Raw genomic sequence first — 15,847 nt, forward strand, 5'->3', positions numbered from 1 at the left:
GTTTTAACCTTTAGTAACTTAATTGCATAAACATAAAGCATACAAATAATAATATGAGAACATATGATACTAAGATTTAACGTGGAAACTTAATTTGGGATAATCACCATGCAACTAGTTACAATATTTTTTATTCTTTTGAAATGAGTCCTATTAGGATTCAACCCTATTAATGGTAAATACATACTATTAAGTATGAACTTGTTAGAGGATTTAGATCACCCTATTAGGAGTGGCTTGGTTAGAGGTTTTTGAACACTTCAATCTTGAAATGTGACCTTGATAAAGGATTTACACTTTGACTATTAAGAAAAATCAATTAGGAGATTTCTTCGCTGCTACAATGGCTAGAAGGTAACAATAATTTGACTTGATTTATGAATAAAATTATTTTGTAGATTTAGATCTCTATTTTGGTTTCTAGATCCTTAATTATTAGAATAATCATTTTATCTTATCTTCCAAACATGCCTGCTCTACCTTCTCCTTTGATCACATATCCTTCTTATTCCATGTATTACATATTCCACTTTCCATTAAACTTCTCTATCTCTCTTATATATCATAAGAATTGACAAGTGGGATTGCATACCTATTCAAATAACCTTTAAACATTCAAATGGTCGTCCTTAATTAGTTAATTAATAGACAAGTATAATCTGTTGAAAGTCAATCAATATTTGGATTGTTCACTTGGTTAACACTAGAAGTTGTTTGATGCATGACCACTCAAGTAATATTGATTGTACTTGGTTAATGTTGAAATTCCTTCATCGTATTACTTCTCAGGTAATATTGATACCCTTCATTGCTTGACTTCTCAGTTAATACTAAATACTAAATGTTCTTAGTTAATATTGAGATTTGTGTAGCATCAATGGAAACATACAATTTGAAGAATTATTTCCAACAAAAATATGGAGTTAGGTTACTTTTTGTATATGATTATTATGACTTAACAATTTCTCAAGTAATAAATAATTTTTTTATTAAGAACTCAAGGCTTAAAAGGTATAGAAATTTGGTTGGGATCTTTTGGAATTTTTTGATAAATTTTCCATTAAATGGGTAAATAGATCACAAAATTTCCTAGCAAATTTCATGGATAACATAGTTGTTAGACAAAATAATATCCCTTTTAATGATATTGTGTAGGTAAAAATTGATGTAGGAGCATCCTAAGTTGCCTTGTTATCTTGCACATCTTTGTTCATTTTGCATGTGGATGTTGAATTACTATAGTTCTACTGGATGCCAAGTTATTGTAGCTCTAGTCGATGTCAAATTATTGTAGCTCTAGTAGATGTCAAGTTAATGTAACAATCTAGTGTTGACCCAGCTTTCCTTCATGTGCTAAGTGAATATGTTGGTGCTAAGTATTACTATTGGTGTCAAGTGTTTGTATTGGTGCCGAGTGCCAATATTTGTCTTGGTCCTTCTTTGACCAAGTTTTCTATGTCTAGTTCTAGTTTGGCCTAACCTTACACACATTTAATTTTGATATTGGTAGTTAATATTTGATGTTAGCTGACTTGTGGTTGTGCATGCATTTAATGTAAGGTTTAATTTTGTGATAGGTTGACCTATAGCCACACAAGTATTTAAGGAGGTCTAGGATTGAGTTTAAGAATAGAACTTAGATGATGTAAAAGTTGGAAGCATATGTGTCTGTAAATCTGAATTTGAAGATAGATAATGGATTTGAATGTATTTTGCAGCTGGTTGTAACATAGAAGGCCTTATAACTAGGCATGTATACTAATTATTGGATGAATTAATAAGTGCTTTCTCATCTTTCTCCTTTGATTATTGTTCTTTTTTTTTTTTCTATTGTGTTAACTCTTGCAAAGTGGATTAGATAGATGGGTGTGCCTTTAACCCTAATTTTTCATCCCTACATGTGCTAGGTGGTATCAGAGGAGAGGTTCGTCCTTGTGAAGTGTGGATCATGTGGAACCCTAAGTGAATTTGGTTATAGGGTTAAAAGTCTATGGATTTGACCTATAGCTTGCCAAGGGTTATTATCTTGTAGGAACCTAATTTGTAGAGATGGTTCAAGGTAGAGGAAATGTTGATAATGCAATATTAGATACATTGTGACAAATTGTAGCCAGATTAGATGCTACAAATACAAGCTAGAGGAGAGGAGCACATCTTGATTATGTAAGTGATGATGAAGAAATAACACCAAACTCTAATCCAAAACCTAAAGGAGATCAAGATGAAGCAAGGTTGTTGAGAGTGTTGTCTGAGGTAAATTCAAAGCTTGCTATAGAAGTTGTTCCTTATGATGGAAAATTGGATACCAATGCTATGTTGGATTGGATCTCTAATATGGAGGAGTTCTTTGAGTATGAAAAAACTCCTAATAATAGGATGGTGAGAATTTTTGTTACAAGGTTAAAGGGTCATGCCTCACTATGGTGGGAGCATTTGCAAACTAATAGAAAAAGGAGAGAAAAGGAAAAGATCAAGACTTGGCCAAAGATGGTAAACAAAGTGAAGAACAAATTCCTTCCTACTGATTACCAAGTTAGCTTGTTGAGAAAGATGCAAAATTTGATGCAAAGATACATGAGTGTGAAGGAGTATACTAAGGAATTCTATAGGTTGGACATCAAATCTAGACACGTGGATGTTTTTGATTAAGTAAAATAGGTTTTACAGAGACCCTGAAACCCAAAAGTTTTACAGCATAAAGATAGAAATTAAAATGGTCCAGCTAACATGAAACTGCTACAAAAAGCCAAAACTAACAAAAGGCCCAAGGCCAAGAGGCAAAAGCCAGCACCAAAAAAAGTATGAGAAAAACCAAAAGAGAAATAGACTAATGGTTGTCCTTATCCAAAGCCTACAAAGTTTCTACAGCTTTTTTATCCTTCTGATTGTATGTTCCTTCTTGGTTCATGTTATGGGTTTCCACCTAGTCCCTAGAGTCCTTTTTAGTAGCCTCTTCTTGGCCAAAGTCCAGCCTAGTCTTCTACATCATGCCCCCACCAAGGCCAATTCTCATTAGAGAATCCCCCAGATTGACAATGTTCTCATTTAGGGTGTGCAGGAGTGTCCACGATTTGTTTTGTCATGATCTGGTGGATGGAATGAAACCTCTAGACTTTCTGTTCAACCAAGGAGAGTCTATCCTCCTATTCATCTTTGGTGTCATGGCCACTGTAGATATTATGAAATCCATCCTGATCTCTCTTCCTTCCTATGGTCACCTGGTCCCTATGAATGTTCTGGCTGATGTCCTATTTTTCTTATCCTTTAGAGCCTCAATTTTGTGAATCAACCATTTGATGGAATTGAAGTTATCAATCAAGCTATTCGTTATGTTGTTCAAGAGGTTGAAGCTAATTTCTCATGCATTGTCAGAAATGACCAACAAAGTAGGGTCAATTAGCTCATCATAATGGGTTATGCTGTAAAGGTCTTCCAACACCTAGATGTTCATTGACTCTTTAACAATACCTAAGCTATCAGTATCCAAGTTAAAATTCCTCCAAGCCCTCCTCCTATTCTTCCTAATCACCTCCCCACTTTTTTCCACCATAACTTCAATCATCTCCTTAGGTAGTGATGTGGGTGGGACATGGCCAGGGGTCCATGCACACTGGGCTTTCAAGTCTATATGGGGCAAGGCCTGGTCAGCTTTTCTTTTCTTGAGGTTTCTTGGGGGGGTGTCAAGAGCCACCTCCTCCATATCAATTTTTCTCCCCTTCTCCTCTTCTATCAAATTATCCTTCCCCATCTCCTTATCCTCATCCTTAGAGTTTGTGTCAGTCTCCTCATCTTCCTCACTATCTACCTCTTGAGGCTCAAGCTTGGGGAGAGGAGGGAGGCATCTAGGACTCTTTCTACTAGGAATGTGAGGATTGTGAGTAGAGATGGCTTTGGAGGTATTATCCTCATCCTCAATTTTCACTACTTGAACATCCCCTAAATTGGAACTAGCAGTGTCCTTTGAAGCAAAACTCAGGTCACCAAGGGATTTTCCTCTAGTTTGAGTTTTCAAAAACTCATAAACCAGGAGAAGAAGGCCTTCATGGAGGACAAGGTTGGTAACAGGTTTTTTCTTGAAACCCTCTATACTCTTGGACATGGAAGTGTAAAGATAAAAGGGAAGAGAATTTTTAATACCATGTTTAAAGTGGTTTAACAAAACAAAAAGGTGCATTCTTATCCTATCGAACCTGGGGTCCATAGTGATATACTCAATGAGGATCCTGATGACATACCTCCAAAAAAAATTGATGGATTCAATGTCATAGTAGGTGTCAATCTTGACAAGTTTATCTTTCTCCATTTTATCCTTGACAAATTTTCTAACTACATTGGCTGACATCTTTTTGTCCTTGTAGAAATTCATGCCTTCCTAGGGAATGTCTGTCACCTCTGCGATCAAGCCCTCAGAGATTTGATGGGTGACACCATCAATTTTGAATCTCCCATTGCTCCATGTTTCCACCATGATCTTGGTAACCCCAGATTCAAAGCCATGAAGCTTCTCCATGAACTTGGAGATGCCACCTTTTTTGAGTTTTTGCCACACCTTTTTCTCCTTCAAGCTCTTCGACTCCCCCCAGGGCTTTCTTTTGATCCTCTCTCTGACCATGTTTTCCTTCGCCTCTACAAACCCTATACCACTGGCAGTTTTATAGTGCTCACTTTTCCTTGGGGCACTTAAAATGAAAACATTTTTACAATATTTAGTGGTTCTATTCTTGCTAGCCCTCAAAGTGTGCCTTTTGTATGCATAATTATGAATTGAAAAGGGCTCTGCATGATTTCTAATAACTCCCCCTTTAACATGCAATTTAGCAAATCATTTCATTATTAAAATGGGATTATCATTGGAAAACCAGTTAGCAACCGGGTTTGCTTCCCAGTAAGCGTGGTTGATGTGAGTCTTTTTGAACTTTCCCAAGTTGGGTTTGATGTCCTCTATGATGTTGGTAATCATCTAGGAAGGCACAGATTGATGTTTGATGCAATTGATGTTGTTTAGGGAGTCTCCCTTAAGCCACAGGTGCTCAATCTTTGAGGCCAAGGCCAGCTTAACAATATGTTTGGCTGCACTAGCTTTAGCAAAGTGGTTTTTCTAGTGACCAAGAGGGAATGAAATGGGCACAATAGCTCTACTTGAATTATTTCTAATTATGCCTCCACTTCTAGCTGGACCAGGGTTCCCCTTTGCTGCCCCGTCAAAGTTGGCTTTGTGCCATTCCTTTAGTTATTGCAAAGTTCTCCAAAATGAGACCTTCAATTTTCTCAATGATTATGAAGTTTGGAGACTCTCTTTCTCTGAATATTCTTTTGTTTTCCTCTTTCCAGATTCCCCAGCAAAAGTGTGGGAGAGTCCAAGAGCTCATTAACTAAGAGTTCAAATCAGAGTGATGGCTTCTCCACAGGTAGAAGAAATCCAGGATACTAGCTGGGGGGCACCAGCATAATCAAGGATCCTTAGTCAGGAAGATCCACACCTTGGAAGAGTAGGGGCAGTGGATGAATAAATGTTTGACTGTTTCCAGTTCATGCTTGTAGAGGCAACATCTATTGGGGATAATTTGGTCTCTCTTGGCTAAATTATCCAAGGTGAGAATTTTGTCTTATAGGAGGAGCCAGAAGAAAATGTTGATTTTAGGTGTGAGACAAAAAATCAAGGCTTTGGCCCAAATAGGTTTCTCCATCCTGTCCCATAAAGAGAAATAGCTAGAAGCAACAGAATAAAGCCCATGGATGTTGATCTTCAGAAAATTGTGAGATACATAAATGGATTGAGATTTGGAATTCAAGATGAATTAAGTTTTGTGAAGATGGAAACTATGGAAGAAGCATACCAATATGCCTTGAATGTTAAGGAGATCTTGAGAAACAAGCATGAATAAAGACAAAGAGGTAGAGGTGGTAGATTCTAGAGAGGAAAAGGTAGATCTTATGGTGAAGGTGGAAGATTTGATCATTCTATACAAGATAAGGAAAATCTAAATGGAAGAATGATGACAAAAGTAAGACCAAATGGAAAGATGGTAATTCTTATTAATGAGGTACTAATTCTTACCGAGGAAGAGTTAATTATTATTCTAGAGGTGGTTTTCATGGTAATTGTTTTAGATGTGGTAAAGAGGGGCATAGATCTTTTGAGTATAGATCCTCAAAAAGTGGGCAAGGTAATAGAAATGATGTGATTCAAGGAGATGATGAAGGTTTTCCAAGTGAACCTAAGGCTAGAGAAAATATGATGGTGAGAAGAACCTTATGTAATAAGGGAAGAAATGAGAAACCTATTTTAAGGAGAAGTCTTTTCAAGACAAGATATAAGATGGCTGGAAAATGTTGCAAAGTGATCATTGACAATGGAAGTTCTACAAATTTAGCATCAGCAGAGCTAGTTACAAAGTTATAATTGTAGAGGCTGAAGCACCCTAAACCCTATCATGTTTCATAGATCAAAAATGAGCATAAGATATTGGTAAGTGAGAAATGCCTTGTGAAGTTCAAGATTGGACATTACTTTGATGAAGTTTTGTGTGATATTATGCCTATGGATTGTTGTCATATATTATTGGGTAGACTTTGGAAATATGATATATATGTTATACATGGTGGAGCATTGAATCAATATAGTCTTTGGATGAATGGGAAGAAACAAATATTGCTACCCTTGATTGAAATTCCAGATGAGGTTAATTGTAGTATTGTAAAAGTTTGCATGGTTAATGGGAAACAATTTGCAAAGGAAATAAAAAAGAATCAAGTTGTTTTTGCTATAATTTCAAAAGAATCAAGTTGTTTTTGCTATAATTTCAATGAGACCGATTTGTGTCAATAGTAATTGAGTGCTAGAAAATAATGTTAATCAAGTACCAGTCAATGGTGATTAAGTAACAGCTGGTAGTATTGATCGAGTACTAGAAAAAAATATAGAATTGTTTAATGAGCATAAAGAGATTGTTCCAAAGGATATACCTAATGGTTTGCCTCCAATGAGAAGTATAAGTCATTGTATGGATCTGATTCCTAGAGTTAGTTTTCCAAAAATGGCACCATATAGATTGACACCTATAGAGAATGAAGAACTTAATAGACAAGTGCATGAGTTGTTAGAAAGGTTTGATCAGAGAAATTTTGAGTCCATGTGATGTACCTATTGTACTAACACCTAAATAGAATGGAGTAGAGAATGTGTATTGATTCTAGAGCTATTAACAAGATCACAATGAAATATAGGTTTCATATGCTAAGGATGGATGACATAATGGATTGTTTGAGTAGAGAAAGGTATTTTACAAAGATTGATTTGAAGAGTGGTTATCATCAGATCAAAATTAGGGAAGGTTATGAAAAAGAGACTGCTTTCAAGACAAAAGATGGTTTGTATGAATGGTTGGTTATGCCTTTTGGTTTGATGAATGCACTTAGTACTTTCATGAGGTTGATCAATGAAGTTTTGAAAATATTTTTGGGTAAGTTTGTGATTATTTATTTGGATGACATTCTAATATTAAGTAAGAATATGGAAGAATATCTTGAGCATGTTAGACAAGTATTACAGAGATTAATATAGGAGAAGTTGATGAATAATTTGAAGAAGTGTCTTTTATGCAAGAGAATATTGTGTACTTGGGATTTGTGGTTTTAGTTGATGGTTTGAAAGTTAATCCTGAGAAGGTAAAAGAAATTTTAGAATGGCCTACACCTATGAATGTGGGTGAGGTAAGATCATTTCATGATTTTTCTAGTTTCTATAGAACGTTCATAAGAAATTTCAATTCTATTTGTAACGCTATGTCTGAGACAATGAGAGGAGATAAAAAGGAATTTAATTGGACATTTGGAGCTGATAAGAGTTTTGAGACTTTGAAATAAAAGATTGTTGAGTTACCTGAATTGGTTTTGCTTGATTTCAATAAGGTATTTCAAGTTGAATGTGATGCAAGTGGTAGTGCAATAGGAGATGTATTAAGTCAAGAAGGTAAACCTATTTCTTTCTTTAGTGAAAAGTTGAATGATGCTAAAATAAAGTATTATGTGTATGATCAAGAGTTTTATGCTATTGTTCAAGCATTGAAGAAGTGGAGACATTATCCAATTCCTAAGGAGTTTTTACTATATACTAATCATAAAGGTTTATGATACTTGGAAAGTCAACATAAATTGAATCAGAGACATATGAAGTGGGTTGAGTACTTGTGGAGTTTCACATTTTTCATCAAGCATAAGCGTGGAGTTACTAATAGAGTTGTTGATGCATTGAGCATAAGACATTCTTTATTAACTAAGATGAAGGTTGAAGTTCTTGGTTTTGAAGACATGATAGAGTTGTATGATACTGACCCTAACTTTTATGAGGCATGGAGAGAGTGCAGAGCATGAAATATAATAGATCACACAAGTAAGTATGTTGAGTATTTTATTAAAGAAAGTATGTTGTTCAAAGCTATTCAGTTGTTTATTCCTAGAAGTTCTATGAGGTTGGATTTGATTAAGGAAAAACATAGTGATGGATTGGCTAGACATTTTGGTATTGATAAGACATTAAGTTTGTTGAAGGATAAGTATTATTGGCTACAAATGTATAAGGATGTTCAAAAATTTGTAAAAGTTATGCAGTTTGTCAACTTACAAAAGGAGTAAGCCAAAATATTGGTTTGTATACACCTATTATTGTTCCTGAGAAACCTTGGAGTGACATCAATATTGATTTTGTTTTAGATTGCCTAAGATAGTAAAGGGATATGATTCTATATTTTTTGTGGTAGATAAATTTTCTAAGATGGCCCATTTCATACCATGTAAGAAGACATCAGATGCTGAGCATGTTGCTAAACTTTTTTTTAAAGAGATTGTGAGATTTCATGGATTACCAAGAAGTATTATTTCTAATAGAGATAGTAAGTTTGTTGGCTATTTTTGGAAGATTTTGTCAAAGAAGATGGGTACTGAGTTAAAGTTTAGTTATACATTCCATCCATAGATAGATGGACAGATGGAGATTGTGAATATAAGCTTGGGTAATTTGTTGAGATGTTTAGTTGGATATAAGCCAAGTAATTGGGAAGTAGTGTTGGCACAAGCTAATATAACATATAACAATTTAGGAATATAGCCTAGAGGTACATTAGATTTGAGAGAAGTTGCTGGTGAAGAAAAGATAAGTGTTGCAAGGGAAGAATTTGTTGATTTTATGGAATCATTGCATAAGGAAGTGAAGTTGATGTTGGAACAAAGTACTCAAAAGTATAAGGAGAATGTTGATAAGTCTAGAAGACATCATGATTTAGAATTTGTTTGTGAGACAATGGTTCAATTAAAGAAAGGAAGATTTCCTATTAGAACATATAGTAAGCTGAAGATAAAGAAGTTTGGACCTTGAAAGATCTTGAAGAAGTTTGACAATGGTAATGCTTATGAAGTTTAGTTACCTGATGACATGGATATATCTCCTATATTTAATATTGCTGATTTATATAAGTATCATAAGTCAGATGATAAATTTTTTGTATTAGAAGATCATCCTAAGAAGAAGATTGAAGAACTTGAACAAATATTAGATAAGAGAGTTGACAAGAGCACAAGAGGAAAATATTATTATGAATATTTGGTGAAGTGGAAGAAGAGACCTATTGAAGATGCTTCATGGATTTCTCAATCTAAGATGAATTTAGCTCAGGTTATGACATCTCAGTGATTTAGGAGAATTATTTCTTTCAACCTCGATTGTCTAATGCAGGAGCATCCTAGGTTGCCTTGTTATGATGCTCATATTTCTTAATTCTAAATGTGGATGCCAAGTCACTATAGCTCTAATGGATGCCAAGTTATTGTAGCTCTAGTGGATGATGAGTTAATATAGCAATCTAGTGCTAACCGAGTGTTCCTTCATATACTGAGTGAATCTATTGGTGTCAAGTGTTTTTATTGGTGATGAGTGTTCCTGTTGGTGTCAAATGTTACTATTGGTGTTGAGTGTTACTATTGTTGTCAAGTTGTCTGTGTTTGGTTCTAGCTTGGGCCGACCTTGCACATATTTAATTTTTATATTGGTAGTTAATATTTGATGTGAGCTGACTTATGGTTGTGCATGAATTTAATGTAAGGTTTAATTTTGTGATAGGCCAATTTGTGGCCGCATAAGTATTTAAGGAGGTCTAGGATTGAGTTTTAGAATAGAACTTAGATGATGTAAAATTTGGAATCATATGTGTCTAGAAATCAAAATTTGAAGTTAGATCATGTATTTGAATATATTTTGTATCTAGTTGTAACCTAGAACTCCTTACAGCTGGGTATGTATGTTGATTATTTGATGAATCAATAAATGTTTTCTCTTCTTCCTCCTTTAGTTGTCCTTTGTTTTGTGTTTATGCTATGTTAACTCTTGCAAGGTGGATTGGATTGTTGGGTGTTCCTTTGGCCCTAATTTTTCATTCCTCCTTGCATCATAAATAAAGCCCGGACTAGACATACTCGATAATATCTAGAACTAAAAAAACTTTGAAGATGATAATGATCTACTAAACTTTATTATTTGTGAAGGGAAATATGAGGACCAGTGTATAATATGGAATGCATATGTGGAAAAAGAAGAAAAATTAAATTTTTTTTTCAGAAAGAAATATAACAATGAAAAAAATAAAATCAATATTTGAAGAGGACTTGCAACATTGAAGAGAATACTTCACAACCATGACAATATAAAAGGTAAAGTATCTCTTGTAAATCTTGGTGACATGGAAAAGCTGAACCTTAGAACTAAGCATGCACTTTTTAAAAAGGGTTTTCATAGACAAGAAGCTCACTATAAAAATTAGATCTAAGATGATATCTCTATTAAGAAAGTACAAACATGTTTTTTTAACTTGCATATGATGACCTTAACGCCTATAAATAATACATGTCTCAACATGAAATTCCATTAAAACCAAAAGCTAAACCTTTCAGACAAAGGAAAGTATTGATCAATCTAATGCTCATTTGTAAGATGAAAGAAGAGTTTATCAAATTGAGGGATGCATGGATGATCAAACCTATCAAGCATTCTACATGGGTGTCTAAATTGGTCCCTATGAGGAAGAAGAATGAAGAAATAATATTATGTGTAGATTTCAAAATTTTGAACTTGATGTCACTAAAAATAACTATGCATTATCAAATATAGAAGCATTTTTGCAAAAAGTTACTTGAAATGAGTTATCATAAATGATCGATGGGTTCTCATTATGGATAAAAGTACAAACTCGTGTCACCCTTTTACAAAGGAAGAGACTAACAAAAGTATAATTGTTTAACTACAATGATATAAATTTTGTATTGTTATTTAGAATTTTAAAATGAAGTAAACTAATGAAATGTGTAGAAATAGATGAAGTTTAGGATTATAATTTTTAATAATTATTTTCAAAAAGAAATGATAGATTTTTCTATTGTTTTAAAAATAACTTTTTAGTTGTTGAAAAATGTTGGAAATTAGGGGTCTAGTTTCCACCACAAAAATACAAGTAAATAAACTTATTTTCTTTTGATGTTAGATTATGCTATAGATAATATATGTAGCTAGAACAATCAAAAACAAAAATTGACTTTAGACCTATTTTTTCTCTTTTATAATTATTCAAATTTCAATTTATTCAAATCAATAGTTTTCATCTCCCACCACAGTTTTGAAAATAAATCTATTCTAACCAAAAGAAAAATTAGAGATTCTTGAAGAGGACTCTCTCCTCTAGAACGTCATATAATTTTAAAAAATTTCTAATATGATTTAGTATATTTTTCTTTCTCAAAATCGACATCTTCTTGAATCTTAAATTGCGTACTTGTAGAAAATTTTAATTATAATATATTATATCTAATTTAAAAACTATGAACTCTACATGAGAATATTCTTGACTTTGAGCTCTATAAAATTGTGTTTATATGTTATTAAAAAAAATCATAAAAAATAATAAGAGTTAATGAAATGTCAGTTTTCTAAAATAATTTAATTTCTTTCATAATTTGATACTAACTACTATAAAACATGTATTTAAAAGATATTTCCAATTGGAAAAGTGTGAGACCATATATAACTTAGCTATAATAAATCTAATAAGATCATATGTTTGAAAAAAAATGATTTTTAGATAGAAATACTAAAATTTAGTTGTTCTTATTAGTTAGCCTAAAAGGTGATGCAGCTTTGTACTTTCACCCGTGTATAATTAGTTAAAAGTAAATTTATCTAAAAAGTATATTACAACATTCACTACTCCTTAGGGAACGTATGTATATTCTAGAATGTGTTTTGGTTTTACAAATTTTGGGGCAACATTCCAAAGAGCTATGGATGTGGATTTTAAAGGAATGATTTATATATCGAGATGATCTACTACCAATTGAAAAAGAGAAGATGACCATAATAACAATTGATAGAATATATTTATAAAGGCTTTAAAGTACCTAATCACTTTAAATCCTAAAAATTGATATTTTGGTGTCATTGAGGACAAGCTACTTGGACATATAGTGTTCAAGGAAGGAATTAGAATATATCTTCAGAAGGTGTCTACTATTGATAAAATATAGATTCCCAAGAAATTTAAATCCATACAATCTTTCTTTGAACAAGTAAATTTTTTAAGAAGATTTCTGTCAAGTTTTGCCAAAAATGTTAAACCCATTTCAAATATGCTTAATAAGAGAGCTGAAATAACAAGGAAAAATGAATTCCTTGAAGCCTTTTCTAACATTAAAAAAGATATCAAGGAGGCCCCTATTCTAAAATACCCTAATTTCACAAATCCCTTCCAAATATTCTCACTTATATCAATAATAACATTGGAATAGTGATGTTACAAATGGATGAGGAGAGACATGAGAAACCCAAAGTTTTTTTCAACAAGAGCCTAAACAAACTTGAATTGAATTATGATATAAATAAGAAACATGAATATTCTTTGATGAAAGTAATCAAATATTTCAAACTATAGGTCTGCATATGTACCCAATGATACAATTAAAGATATTTACAAAATAATTTAAAACTACTGGTAGAGGAAATAGATGGATTAACCAAGTCTAGGAGTTCAATATAGATATCCATATAACTAGGTTGGTGAGAGATGAGGGTCTCTCCAAACTCATGGCCAATTCTAATTTGGAACTTTCTTAAGAATGTTATGTGGAATTTGAGAAACTATATGGAAACATTGAGTAATGTATTTGGTATTCTGATATTGTTTATTATTTAAGAAAAATGAAATATACGGAAGAATTTTCTAACAAGCAAAAAAGAACTATCAATTTGTAAGAAGCAAGGTATGCACTTATTCAAGTTGATTTATATTGGAGAAATGAAGATGACACTTCAATTTTTTTCTTTGATATGTATCAAGCCAATTCTATTTTGAAATAATTACACAAGGGAGTGCATGGGGCATCTTTTAGCCAAAACAACAACACATAAAATCCTACAAGTAGGATATTAATTACCTTTAATTTTTAATGATTAATAAATGCATTCTAGAAAGTGTTAGGCTTTCCAAAGATTCTCTGGAAAGTTAATGTGTGAAAGAGCATTACCTCTTAGACCACTACACATTGAAGAGATGTTTTAAATGTGGGGAATATATTTCAACGGGGATATCAATAAAAAATCTATTGGAGGTCATAAATGGACCATAGTGTCTATAGATTACTTTGTAAAATGGGTATAAGTGGTTGCTACAAGGAAGTCCACCAAAATAATTAGTGATAGAATTCCTCATTGAAGCTCCAAAATTGAAGCTCCAAAAGAGCTCATAAAAGATAAATACATGTTCTTCAGATCTAAAGAGTTCACATATTTGTACAAGTCTTATGGTATTTTACTATTGGAATCATCTTCTTATCATCCCAAGAAATTGGTTAGGCATAATCAAGTAATAAAAATATATTGAAGATACTTAAGAGGATACTTGACCACAATAAAAGGGAATGACACTCAAAATTAAACCTCTCATTGTGGGAAGATGTAATTAGAATCGATCAATCTAGTAGATATGTCACATATGAGTTTCTATATAGCAAGGAAGAAATATTTCCACCCCACAATGTATTACATATGTACAATTTGTTACACAAGAACAACTTGAAGATACGGATTTCATGGAATACAACCTTAATTCATTGGTTGAGTTGGATAAAATCATAAGAGAAGCTCAAAAGTGAAACTTCAAAAGATAGTAGGACATGAAACTCCTACATGAGAAAAAAGCTAAAACAAAAAACTTAAAGGGGAATGGGTTATGAAGTGGAATGCAAATGACCTAGATAAGGGGAGACATGGAAAGTTCAAAGAACTCTAGAAAGGACCATACACCATTGTGGAAAAGGGGCTCATGCAAATGTAATATTATTACATGATAATAAAAGGAACTCACAATAATTCCTAGTTTGTAGACATTAATTAAAGTAAAACTCTTTTCTTGCTTCTAGTCCATGAAATTGTTGCTTCTAGGTAAACCTCAAAATATGCTTTGAAAATTTTTTTCCACTTCTCTAAATGATTTCTCAACTAGAACTAGCTGATAAACAAGAGTGATGTGTTGATCAAACTCTCTTTAACTTTATGCTTCAATAAACAAGGAGGGTGGATCCTCACCTCAATCTCACTATCACCTATTAGAGGCTTTTGTATAGTGAATTTAAGTATTTTACGATCTCTTTAAGATGTCAATGATTCTTGAAGGTCAATCAATAGTAAGCACTTGTAAACTTTGCAAAATAAATTCTTTACACCATTGAGATTACTTTGAAGGATAGCTTTTATTAGTAGTTCTTGGTAAAATTAAATGCTTTAAAAGTAAGAATGCTTAATTACAATGACTGAAGACTCGGGAAGTATAAATATTTTATGAAACAAAACAAGAATAGTTCCATAATCCAAATTGGGAGATAGAGTCAATATTTCCTTATTATATTTTCATGTACAACTCTAAAATATTTCATTGTTTTCCTTGACACACTATCAAATATCATATAATATCAAAGAGAAATTATTAATATACACCATATAAATTATTCTAAATGATTTTAATTTATTCTCTACCAATTATATAGAGTCACATAGATAATAACTTCATATGTAATCTACAATGATTATATATATAAAGTAGTCATCCACACAGGTATCTATGAATAGCAATTGATTTCTAGAATAAACTATTATAGATGAAATTTTTGATAAGAAAAAACATATACCATTCAATTCTTGATAGAAACTATTGATTCTTTATATATATGTATATAAAGTAATCATCCACACAAGTATCTATAAATAGCAATTGATTTCTAGAATAAACTATTATAGATGAAATTTTTGATAATAAAAAACATATACCATTCAATTCTTGATAGAAACTATTAAGTCTTTATAGTAATTTAAAAAATAGGTACAATAGAATTCATGCTTGAGTTGTAGATCCTATGTGTCATGTGTGTTGGATCTATATTCTATATCATGAGCTCTTATTTATAGTTGGTCTTGGTTTCCCTCTTATACAAAATGAAGGGAACCAAACAAGATTCATATCAACACACATATTCCTAAGTAAAACTAATTTCAACTAAATCAGTAAGTTTAAAATATGAAATTGTTCATTCATCAAAATTTTCCCTATTTAGAGCAAAATGTTTGAAAAGGAAAAAATAAACAACTATGTGGAGAAAAGATATAAAAAACCCTATACATACCATATCTTGAATTATAATCCTTCAATAAACAACTTATATGACTAATGCTCATTTGTATTCCTTTAAGGTTTATAATAAGAGGAGAAATATACTCAATTTCTTAATTTATGCTAGTTATTTTGATAAGCCTCTACAT

Source organism: Cupressus sempervirens, chromosome 9 (assembly GCF_028749045.1).
Source record: "Cupressus sempervirens isolate cs-2001-9-10 chromosome 9, ASM2874904v1, whole genome shotgun sequence".
Classification (NCBI taxonomy): domain Eukaryota; kingdom Viridiplantae; phylum Streptophyta; class Pinopsida; order Cupressales; family Cupressaceae; genus Cupressus; species Cupressus sempervirens.